We start from the raw sequence: 12,433 nt of genomic DNA, 5'->3' as shown, positions 1-12,433 counted from the left end.
ACAGCAAATTTCAATTTATGAAAAAAATGTTTTTCTTCTTTTGAGGTTCTAGTCATGAAATCTATGCAGCCTACCCAATCTCTTTTTAGAGCTACTGTTTACAGGCCTCCTGTGCCATATACAGTGTTCCTCACTGAGTTCATTGAATTCCTATCGGACCTTGTAGTTATGGCAGATAATATTCTAATTTGAGGTGACTTCAATATTCACATGGAAAAGTCCACAGACCCAATCCAAAAGGCTTTCGGAGCCATCATCGATCCAGTGGGTTTTATCCAACATGTCTCAGGACCTACACATTGCCAAAATCATACCCTGGATCTAGTTTTGTCCCGTGGAACAGATATTGTGGATGATATTTTGTCCTCATAATTCTGGACTATCGGACCACCATCATATTACGTTTATAATTGCCACAAATAATTTGCTTAGACCCCAACCAAGGATTATCAAAAGCCGCACTATAAATTCTTTAACAACCCAAAGATTTGTTGATGCCCTTCTAGACTTTCTACACCTACCCAAGGACATCGGAGTACAAAAATCAGTTAACGACCTAACCAAGGATCTAAACTTAACCTTGTGTAATACCCTAGATGCAGTCGCACCTCAAAATAAATAGTGCCACAAGAAACTAGCTCCCTGGAATACAGAAAATACCAGAGCCCTGAAGTAAGCTTCCAGAAAATTGGAACGGAAATGGTGCCAGGACCACAGATCAATTGAAACACACGTTTTTTTTATCCTACACTACATGAACAAAAGTATGTGGACACCTGCTCATCAAACATCTCATTCCAAAATCATGGGCATTAATATTGCTGCTATAACAACCTCCACTCTTCTGGGAAGGCTTTCCACTAGATGTTGGAACAGTGCTGCGGGTACTTGCTTCCATTCAGCCACAAGAGCATTAGTGAGGTCGGGCACTGATGTTGGGCGATTAGGCCTTTCTCGCAGTCGGCGTTCCAATTCATCCCAAAGGCGTTCGATGGGGTTGAGGTCAGGGCTCTATGCAGGCCAGTCAAGTTCTTCTACACCGATTTCGAGAAACCTTTTCTGCATGGACCTCGCTTTGTGCACGGGGTCATTGTCATGCTGAAACAGGAAAGGGCCTTCCCCAAACTGTTGCCACAAAGTTGGAAGCACAGAATCATCTAGAATGTCATTGTATGCTGTAGCGTTAAGATTTCCCTTCACTGGAACTAAGGGGCCTAGCCCGAACAATGAAAAACAGCCCCAGACCATTATTCCTCCTCCACCAAATTTACAGTTGGCACTAGGGCAGGTAGCGTTCTCCTGGCATCCGCCAAACCCAGATTCGTCCATGGGACTGCCAGATGGTGAAGCGTGATTCATCACTCCAGAGAATGCATTTCCACTGCTCCAGAGTCCAATGGCGGCAAGTTTTACACCAGTCTAGCCGATGCTTGGCATTGCACATGGTGATCTTAGGCTAGTGTGAGGCTGCTTGGCCATGGAAATCCATTTCATGAAACTCCCAACGAACAGTTATTGTGCTGACCTTGCTTCCAGAGGCAGTTTGGAACTTGGTAGTGAGTGTTGCAACCAAGGACAAACAATTTTTACCCGCTACGCGCTGCAGCACTCGGTGGTCCCGTTCTGTGAGCTTGTGTTGCTCCTAGACGTTTCCACTTTAGCGGGGGAGAAATGCAAATAGTCCGGGTAGCTATGATTAGCTGTTCAGGGGTCTCATGGCTTGGGGGTAGAAGCTGTTAAGAAGCCTTTTAGACCTAGACTTGGCGCTCCGGTACCGCTTGCCGTGCGGTAGCAGAGAGAACAGTCTATGACTAGAGTGGCTGGAGTCTTTGGCAATTTTGAGGGCCTTCCTCTGACACTGCCTGGTATAGAGGTCCTGGATGGCAGGAAGCTTGGCCCAAGTGATGTACAGGGCCGTATTCACTATCTCCTGTAGTGCCTTGCGGTCGGAGGATCTGAGGACCCATGCCAAATCTTTTCAGTCTCCTGAGGGGGAATAGGCTTTGTCGTGCACTCTTCACGACTGTCTTGGTGTGTTTGACCCATGATAGTTTGCTGGTGATGTGGACACCAAGGAACTTGAAGCTCTCAACCTGTTCCACTACAGCCCCGAATAAGGGCGTGCTCAGTCCTCTTTTTTTCCCCTGTAGTCCACAATCATCTCCTTTGTCTTGATCACGTTGAGGGAGAGGTTGTTATCCTGGCACCACACGGCCAGGTCTCTGACCTCCTCCTATAGGCTGTCTCATCGTTTTCGGTGATCAGGCCTACCACTGTTGTGTCGTCTGCAAACTTAATGATGGTGTTGGAGTCGTGCCTGGCCATGCAGTCATGGGTGAACAGGGAGTACAGGAGGGGACTGAGCACGCACCCCTGAGGGGCCCCAGTGTTGAGGATCAGCGTGGCAGATGTGTTGTTACCTACCCTGGGGGCGGCCCGTCAGGAAGTCCAGGATCCAGTTGCAGAGGGAGGTGTTTAGTCCCAGGGTCCTCAGCTTAGTGATGAGCTTTGAGGGCACTATGGTGTTGACTGCTGAGCTGTAGTCAATGAATAGCATTCTCATGTAGGTGTTCCTCTTGTCCAGGTGGGAAAGGGCAGTGTGGAGTGCAATAGAGATTGCATCATCTGTGGATCTTTTGGGGTGGTATGCAAATTGGAGTGGGTCTAGGGTTTCTGGGATAATGGTGTTGATGTGAGCCATGACCAGCCTTTCAAAGCACTTCATGCTACAGACGTGAGTCCTATGGGTCGGTAGTCATTTAGGCAGGTTATCTTAGTGTTCATGGGCACAGGGACTATGGTGATTTGCTTGAAACATGTTGGTTTTACAGACTCAGTCAGGGACATGTTGAAAATGTCAGTGAAGACACTTGCCAGTTGGTCAGCGTATGCTCGGAGTACACGTCCTGGTAATCCGTCTGGCCCTGCGGCCTTGTGAATGTTGACCTGCTTAAAAGTCTTACTCACATCGGCTACGGAGAGCGTGATCACATAGTCATCCGGAACAGCTGATGCTCTCATGCATGCTTCAGTGTTGCTTGCCTTGAAGCGAGCATAGAAGTGATTTAGCTCGTCTGGTAGGCTTGTGTCACTGGGCAGCTCGCGGCTGGGCTTCCCTTTGTAGTCTGTAATAGTTTTCAAGCCCTGCCACATCCGACGAGCGTCGGAGCAGGCGTAGTACGATTCAAACTTAGTCCTGTATTGACTCTTTGCCTGTTTGATGGTTCGTCGGAGGGCATAGCGGGATTTCTTATAAGCGTCTGGGTTAGAGTGACGCTCCTTGAAAGCAGCAGCTCTACCCTTTAGCTCAGTGCGGATGTTGCCTGTAATCCATGGCTTCTGGTTGGGGTATGTACGGACAGTCACTGTGGGGACGACGTCGTCGATGCACTTATTGATGAAGCCAGTGACTGATGTGGTGTACTCCTCAATGCTATAGGAAGAATCCCGGAAAATATTCCAGTCTGTGCTAGCAAAACAGTCCTGTAGCTTTGCATCTGCATCATCTGACCACTTCCTTATTAACCGAGTCACTGGTGCTTCCTGCTTTAGTTTTTGCTTATAAGCAGGAATAAGGAGGATAGAGTTATGTTCAGATTTGCCAAATGGAGGGCGAGGGAGAGCTTTGCACGCGTCACTGTGTGTGGAGTAAAGGTTGTCTAGAGTTTATTTCCCTCTGGTTGCACATTTAACATGCTGGTAGAAATGATTTCAAACGGATTTAAGTTTCCCTGCATTAAAGTCCCCGGCCAATAGGAGCGCAGCCCCTGGATGAGCGTTTTCCTGTTTGCTTATGGCCTTATACACTACCGGTCAAAAGTTTTAGAACACCTACTCATTCAAGGGTTTTTCTTTATTTTTACTATTTTCTACATTGTAGAATAATAGTGAAGACATCAAACTATGAAATAACACATATGGAATCATGTAGTAACCAAAAAAGTGTTAAACAAATCAAAATATATTTTATATTTCAGATTCTTCAAATAGCCACCCTTTGCCTTGATGACAGCTTTGCACACTCTTGTCATTCTCTCAACCAGCTTCATGAGGTAGTCACCTGGAATGAATTTCAATTAACAAGTGTGCCTTATTAAAAGTTAATTTGTGGAATTTCTGTCCTTCTTAATTCGTTTGAGCCAATCAGTTGTGTTGTGACAAGGTAGGGTTGGTATACAGAAGATAGCCCTATTTGGTAAAATACCAAGTCCATATTATGGCAAGAACAGCTCACATAAGCAAAGAGAAACGACAGTCCATCATTACTTTAAGACATGAAGGTCAGTCAATACAGAACATTTCAAGAACTTTGAAAGTTTCTTCAAGTGCAGTCGCAAAAACCATCAAGCTGTCAAGGTAGATGTAGGTGGGTGTGGTGGTGGAATCAGGCGCAGGACGCAGAACGTTAGGCCAACAGACTTTAGTAGATGCACACAAAAACAATCACGAATAAATGCCCTGAGGCGAAAACTCAGCACGTAGGCGAAAATAACGGGCGCACTAACAGGTGCGACAAAACACTCCAAACAATGTGGAGAAATAGCTCAACCGAGCAAACAGTAGAATAACAGCCTACCGGCACGACAGTAAAACAATAACACACAACACTAGACAAACACAACGAGAACTTATAGGACACTAATTACACTAAACGATAACAGGTGTAACAACAATCAGACAAAAGCAAACGAACATAGAAACATGCAACGGTGGCAGCTAGTATTCCGGAGACGACGAACGCCGAAGCCTGCCCGAGCAAGGAAGAGAGGCAGCCTCGGCCGAAACCGTGACACAAGCGCTATGATGAAACTGGCTCTCATGAGGACCACAACAGGAATGGAAGACCCAGAGTTACCTCTGCTGCAGAGGATAAGTTCATTAGAGTTACCAGCCTCAGAAATTGCAGTCCAAATAAATGCTTCACAGTGTTCAAGTAACAGACGCATCTCAAAATCAACTGTTCAGAGGAGACTGTGTGAATCAGGCCTTCATGGTCGATTTGCTGCAAATAAACCACTACTAAAGGTAACCAATAATAAGAAGAGACTTGCTTGGGCCAAGAAACACGAGCAATGGACATTAGTCCAAATTTGATATTTTTGGTTCCAACTGCCGTGTCTTTGTGAGACGCGGTGTGGGTGAACGGATGATCTCCACGTGTATTTCCCACCATAAAGCATGGAGGAGGAGGTGTTATGGTGTGGGGGTGCTTTGCTGGTGATACTGTCTGTGATTTATTTAGAATTTAACTAGCATGGCTATCACAGCATTCTGCAGCGATACACCATCTGGTTTGGGCTTAGTGGACTATAATTTCTTTTTCAACAGGACGATGACCCAACACACCTTCAGGCTGTGTAAGGGCTATTTTACCAAGAAGGAGAGTGATGGAGTGCTACATCAGATGACCTGGCCTCCACAACCCCCCAACCTCAACCAAATTGAGATGGTTTGGGATGAGTCGGACCGCAGAGTGAAGGAAAAGCAGCCAACAAGTGTTCAGCATTTGTGGGAACTCCTTCAAGACTGTTGGAAAACCATTACAGGTGAAGCTGGTTGAGAGAATGCCAAGAGTGTGCAAAGCTGTCATCAAGGGTGGCTATTTGAAGAATCTGAAATATAAAATATATTTTGATTAGTTTAACACTTGTTTGGTTACTACATGATACCATATGTGTTATTTCATAGTTTGATGTCTTCACTATTGTTCTACAATGTAAAAATAAAGAAAAACCCTTGAATGAGTAGGTGTTCTAAAACTTTTGACCGGTAGTGTACAGTTCATGGAGTGCAATCTTAGTGCCAAGATCGGTTTGTGGTGGTAAATAGACAGCTACGAAAAATATAGATGAAAACTCTTGGTAAATAGTGTGGTCTACAGCTTATCATGAGATACTTTACCTCAGGCGAGCAAAACCTTGAGACTTCCTTAGTATTCGATTTTATGCACCAGCTGTTGTTTACAAATATACACAGACCGCCACCCCTTGTCTTACCGTAGTCAGCTGTTCTATCCTGCCGATGTAGCGTATAACTGTAAGTCGCTCTGGATAAGAGCGTCTGCTAAATGACTAAAATGTAAATGTAATATCCCGCCAGCTGTATGTTATCCTGTTGTACTGCGCCGTTATTTGCCTGTTTGTTGCCCGCCTGTTTTTTAATATTTTTTATTTAACCTTTATTTAACCAGGTAAGCCAGTTGAGAACAAGTTCTCATTTACAACTGCGACCTGGCCAAGATAAAGCAAAGCAGTGCGATAAAAACAACAACACAGAGTTACATATGGGGTAAACAAAACATAAAGTCAAAAATACAACAGAAAATATATATACAGTGTGTGCGAATGTAGTAAGTTATGGAGGTAAGGCAATAAATAGGCCATAGTGCAAAATAGTTACAATTTCATATAATACTGGAATGATAGATGTGCAAAAGATGATGTGCAAATAGAGATACTGGGGTGCAAATTAGCAAAATAAATAACAATATGGGGATGAGGTAGTTGGGTGGGCTAATTTCAGAAAGGCTGTGTACAGGTGCAGTGATCGGTAAGCTGCTCTGACAACTGACGCTTAAAGTTAGTGAGGGAGATAAGAGTCTCCAGCTTCAGAGATTTTTGCAGTTTGTTCCAGTCATTGGCAGCAGAGAACTGGAAGGAATGGCGGCCAAAGGAGGTGTTGGCTTTGGGGATGACCAGTGAGATATACCTGCTGGAGCGCAGACTACAGGTGGGTGTTGCTATGGTGACCAGTGAGCTAAGATAAGACAGGGATTTGCCTAGCAGTGATTTATAGATGACCTGGAGCCAGTGGGTTTGGCGACGAATATGTAGTGAGGGCCAGCCAACAAGAGCGTACAGGTCACAATGGTGGGTAGTATATGGGGCTTTGGTGACAAAACGGATGGCACTGTGATAGACTACATCCAATTTGCTGAGTAGGGTGTTGGGGGCTATTTTGTAAATGACATTGCCGAAGTCAAGGATCGGTAGGATAGTCAGTTTACGAGGGCATGTTTGGCAGCATGAGTGAAGGAGGCTTTGTTGCGAAATAGGAAGCCGATTCTAGATCTAACTTCTGATTGGAGATGCTTAATGTGAGTCTGGAAGGAGAGTTTACAGTCTAACCAGACACCTAGGTATTTGTAGTTGTCCACATACTCTAGGTCAGACCCGCCGAGAGTAGTGATTCTAGTCGGGTGGGCGGGTGCAAGCAGCGTTCGGTTGAAGAGCATGCATTTAGTTTTACTAGTGTTTAAGAGCCGTTGGAGGCTACGGAAGGAGTGTTGTATGGCATTGAATCTCGTTTGGAGGTTTGTTAACACAGTGTCCAATGAAGGGCCAGATGTATACAAAATGGTGTCGTCCGCATAGAGGTGGATCCGAGCGTCACCAGCAGCAAGAGCGACATCATTGATATACACAGAGAATAGAGTCGGCCCGAGAATTGAAACCTGTGGCACGCCCATAGAGATGGCCAGAGGTCCAGACAACAGGCCCTCCGATTTGACACATTGAACTCTATCTGAGAAGTAGTTGGTGAACCAGGCGAGGCAGTCATTAGAGAAACCAAGGCTATTTAGTCTGCCAATAAGAATGCGGTGGTTGACAGAGTCGAAAGCCTTGGCCAGGTCGATGAAGACGGCTGCGCAGTACTGTCTTTTATCGATCACGTTGATAATATCGTTTAGGACTTTGAGCGTGGCTGAGGTGCACCCATGACCAGCTCGGAAACCGGATTGCATAGCGGAGAAGGTACGGTGGGATTCGAAATGGTCGGTGATCTGTTTGTTAACTTGGCTTTCAAATACTTTCGAAAGGCAGGGCAGGATGGATATAGGTCTATAACAGTTAGGATCTAGAGTGTCACCCCCTTTGAAGAGGGGGATGACCGCGGCAGCTTTCCAAACTCTGGGGATCTCAGACGTTACGAAAGAGAGGTTGAACAGGCTAGTAATAGGGGTTGCGACAATTTCGGCGGCTAATTTAGAAAGAAAGGGTCCAGATTGTCTAGCCCATCTGATTTGTAGGGGTCCAGATTGTTTAGCTCTTTCAGAACATCAGCTGTCTGAATTTGTGTGAAGGAGAAGCGGGGGGGGCATGGGCTGGTGGCCGGGGTAGTGGTAGCCAGGTTGAAAGCATGGCCAGCCGTAGCAAAATGCTTGTTGAAATTCTCGATTATTGTAGATTTATCGGAGGTGACAGTGTTTCCTAGCCTCAGTGCAGTGGGCAGTTGGGAGGAGGTGCTGTTATTTTCCATGGACTTTACAGTGTCCAAAAACGTTTTGGAGTTAGTGCTACAGGATGCAAATTTATGTTTGAAAAAGCTAGCCTTTTGCTTTCCTAACTGATTGTGTATATTGGTTCCTCACTTCCCTAAAAAGTTGCATATCGCGGGGGCTGTTCGATGCTAATGCAGTATGCCACAGGATGTTTTTGTGCTGGTCAAGGGCAGTCAAGTCTGAGGAGATCCAGGGGCTATATCTGTTCTTAGTTCTGAATTTTTTGAATGGGGAATGCTTATTAGCGTGCACGATTCTTGCCATTCTCTATCGACCTCTAATTAACGAGCTGTATTCGCCCACAGGACTGCCTCTGACTGGATGTTTTTTGTTTGTCGCACCACTGTCGTGCGTGAAAGCCCAGGAGGCCGGCCGTTTCTGTGATACTGGAACCGGCGCGCCTGTCACCGACGATCATACCACGCTCAAAGTCACTTAGGCCACTCGTTTTGCCCAATTTAACGTTCAATCGAAAAGTAACTGAATGCTTTGATGCCTGTCTGCCTGCTTTATATAGCAAGCCACGGCCACGTGACTCACTGTCTGTAGGAGCAAAACATTTTCGTAAACTGGCCACTGAGTGTATTTTGCTAGCTACCACAGCATGCAAAATACACTATTCCAAAAACATGCATCCTGTTTGCAATAAGGCACTAAAGTAAAACTGCAAAAAATGTGGCAAAGAAATGAACTGTATGTCCTGAATACAAAGGTGCTAATCCAACAACACATCACTAAGTACCACTTCAAGTATGGTAGTGGCTGCATTATGTTATGGGTATGCTTGTCATCGGCAAAGACTAGGCAGTTTTTTTTTGGATAAAAAGAAACGGAATAGAGCTAAGCACAGGCAAAATACTAGAGCAGGGGTGTCAAACTCATTCCGTGGAGGGCCTAGTGTCGCCAGGTTTTTGGTTTTTCCTTTCAATTAAGCCCTAGACAACCAGGTGTGGGGAGTTCCTTACTAATTAATTCATCAATCAAGTACAAGGGAGGAGCGAAAACCCACAGACACTCGGCCCTCCGTGGAAATAGTTTGGCACCTGTGTCCTAGAGGAAAACATGGTTCAGTCTGCTTTCCAACCGACTCTGGGAGACAAACTCACCTTTTAGCAGGACAATAACCTAAAATACAAAGCCAAATATAACATGGAGTTGCTTACGTTCCTGAGTGACCTAGTTAGTTTTGACTTAAATCGGCTTGAAAATCTATAGCAAGACTTGAACATGGCTGTCAAGCAATGACCAACAACCAACTTGACAGAACTTGAAGAATTTTTTTAAGAAAAATATGCTAATATTGTACAATCTAGGTGTGCAAATCTCTTAGAGACTTAACCAGAAAGATTCACAGCTGTAATCGCTGCCAAAGGTGATTATAACATGTATTGACTCAGGGGTGTGAATACTTATCTATACTGAACAAAAATATAAACGCAACATGCAACAATTTAAAAGATTTTACTGAGTTACAGTTCATATAAGGAAATCGGTCATTTGAAATAAATTAATTAGGCCCTAATCTATGGATTTCACATGACTGGTAATACAGATATGCATCTGTTGGTCACAGATACCTTTAAAAAAAAGGTTAGGTGTGGATCAGAAAACCAGTCAGTATCTGGTGTGTCCACCATTTGCCTCATGCAGTGTGACACATCTCCTCCACATAGAGTTGATCAGGCTGTTGATTGTGGCCTGTGGAATGTCGTCCCACTCCTCTTCAATGGCTTGATATTGGTGGAAACTGGAACACGTCGATCCAGTGCATCCCAATTTTGCTGACATGTGTGACATGTCTGGTGAGTATGCAGGCCATGGAAGAACTGGGACATTTTCAGCTTCCAGGATTTGTGTACAGATCCTTGCGACAAGGGGCTGTGCATTATCATGCTGAAACATGAGGTGATGGCGGCGGATGAATGGCACGACAATAGGCCTCAGGATCTTGTCATGATATCTCTGTGCATTCAGATTGCCATCGATAAAATGCAATTGTGTTCATTGTCTGTAGCTTATTCCTGCCCATACCATAACCCCACCGCCACCATGGGGCGCTCTGTTCACAACGTTGACATCAGCAAACTGCTCACCCACACGACGCCATACACGTGGTCTGTATTTGTGAGGCCGGTTGGACGTACTGCCAAATTCTCTAAATGACGTTGGAGGTGGCTTATGGTAGAGAAATTAACATTCAATTATCTGGCAACAGCTCTGGTGGACATTCCTACAGTCAGCATGCCAATTGCACGCTCCCTCAAAACTTGAGACATCTGTAGCATTGTGTTGTGTGACAAAACTGCACATTTTAGAGTGGCCTTTTGTTGTCCCCAGCACAAGGTGCACGCTTCTTATTTTCGGTGGACACACAAAAAAGCAGAATAAGACATTTACAGTCGCTCTTATCCAGAGCAACTTACAGTTAGTGAGTGCATACATTTTTTTTTCTTCATACTGACCCCCCATGGGAGTCGAACCCACAACCCTGATGTTGCAAGCACCATGCTCTACCAACTGAGCTACACGGGACCAACTCTTGTGACTCTCACCGACACCACCTCACTCAACGCCTTCATGATACTCCTTGTGACTTCGAATGAATTCCTGATCCAAAACCCTCACTCCGACTATAATCGAATCTAGGGATTTCTTAGTGTCCATCACAACTTTACTTATTTTGGTTCCTTTCTTTTTCACAACTGTAGCCCACTCATTCTCACTCTCTGTACTCTCATCCACACCCGACCCACCAAACCCTCCCCTTGACTGAAATTGAAAAAGCATGACCCCCCACCATTTTCCTCCAGGTACCCATTCTATAAATGTTGATCCATCCCTAAGAGCTTTTGTGGACAAGACCCTCCAGTGTTATAAATGCAAAAGATTTGTGCATGTATCAAGTGTATGCAGACGGGAAGAATATTACATTTACATTTTAGTCATTTAGCAGACACTCTTATCCAGAGCGACTTACAGTTAGTGAGTGCATACATTATTTTTTATTTCTTTTCATACTGGCCCCCCGTGGGAATCAAACCCACAACCCTGGCGTTGCAAACACCATGCTTTACTAGCTGAGCTACATCCCTGCCGGCCATTCCCTCCCCTATCCTATGCCAGCTGAGGTTATATGCAGCAACTGTGTTGGCCAACATGCGCCTGAGTCCCCGGATTGCCCTGTTAGGTTGAAGGAGACAGAGGTGGAGAGAATAAGGGCTGTCGAGCATGTCTCCTATCTGGAGGCAGTGAGAAGAGTAGAAGGAGCAAGTGGCGTTGAAGACACAATGGTAATTGAGACAGCACCAGTGAATGTTTCTCGGCAATCAAGGGATCCTGATTTGCCTGGAAACCCGACATTGAATTGCATTGAATACTATGTCAGGCAGAAATGAGCGTTTGAATCAGGAAAGTTTCCTTTCACGACCTCTACAAGCCAGAATGTTGGATACAATTATATTTTAACGTACTTTACCGGTTGTCTGTGCGGTTGGTCCTTTTGGCGGTAGAAATGTTGTGACAATATAGGCCTACTGCAGGGTCCTTCAATTCCGGTCCTGGAGGGCCGAAACACTTCTGTTTTTTATTTCTACCTGGTAGTTAATTGCACTCACCTGGTGTCCCAGGTCTGAATTAGCCCCTGATTAGAAGGAGAGGATGAAAAACAGAGGTGTTTCAGCCCTCCAGGACCGGAATTGAAGAACCCTGGCCTACTGTATCCACAGAAAAGTATAATTAAACTAACTTTTCAAAGCGCTGGTAGTGCATTCAGATTTCTATCATCTGAAGCATGTGCAAAACCGTGTAAACACGTGCACGAGCTCAGCAAGTAAGCATGCATCTAGTGCATGTATTTTTATATTGTGAGCGTGCTTCAGGTGATAGAAAAATGAACGCACTACCAGTGCTTTGAAAGGCTGATGTAATTATACTGTCCTGTGAATATATGGTCTCACTTTCCTACCGCCAAAAGGACAAACCGCACAGACAACCGGTAAAGTACGTTAAAATATAATTTTGGCTTGTAGAGGTTGTGAGAGGAAACTTTCCTGATGCAAACACTAATTTCTGCCAGACATAGAATTCAATGCAATACAACGTTGGGTTTCCAGGTAACATCCTGATATATTACAGTTATAGCATTTATTGCAA

The sequence above is a fragment of the Coregonus clupeaformis genome, chromosome 35, assembly GCF_020615455.1.
Source record: "Coregonus clupeaformis isolate EN_2021a chromosome 35, ASM2061545v1, whole genome shotgun sequence".
Classification (NCBI taxonomy): Eukaryota; Metazoa; Chordata; class Actinopteri; order Salmoniformes; family Salmonidae; genus Coregonus; species Coregonus clupeaformis.
This window is presented reverse-complemented; position numbering follows the sequence as displayed.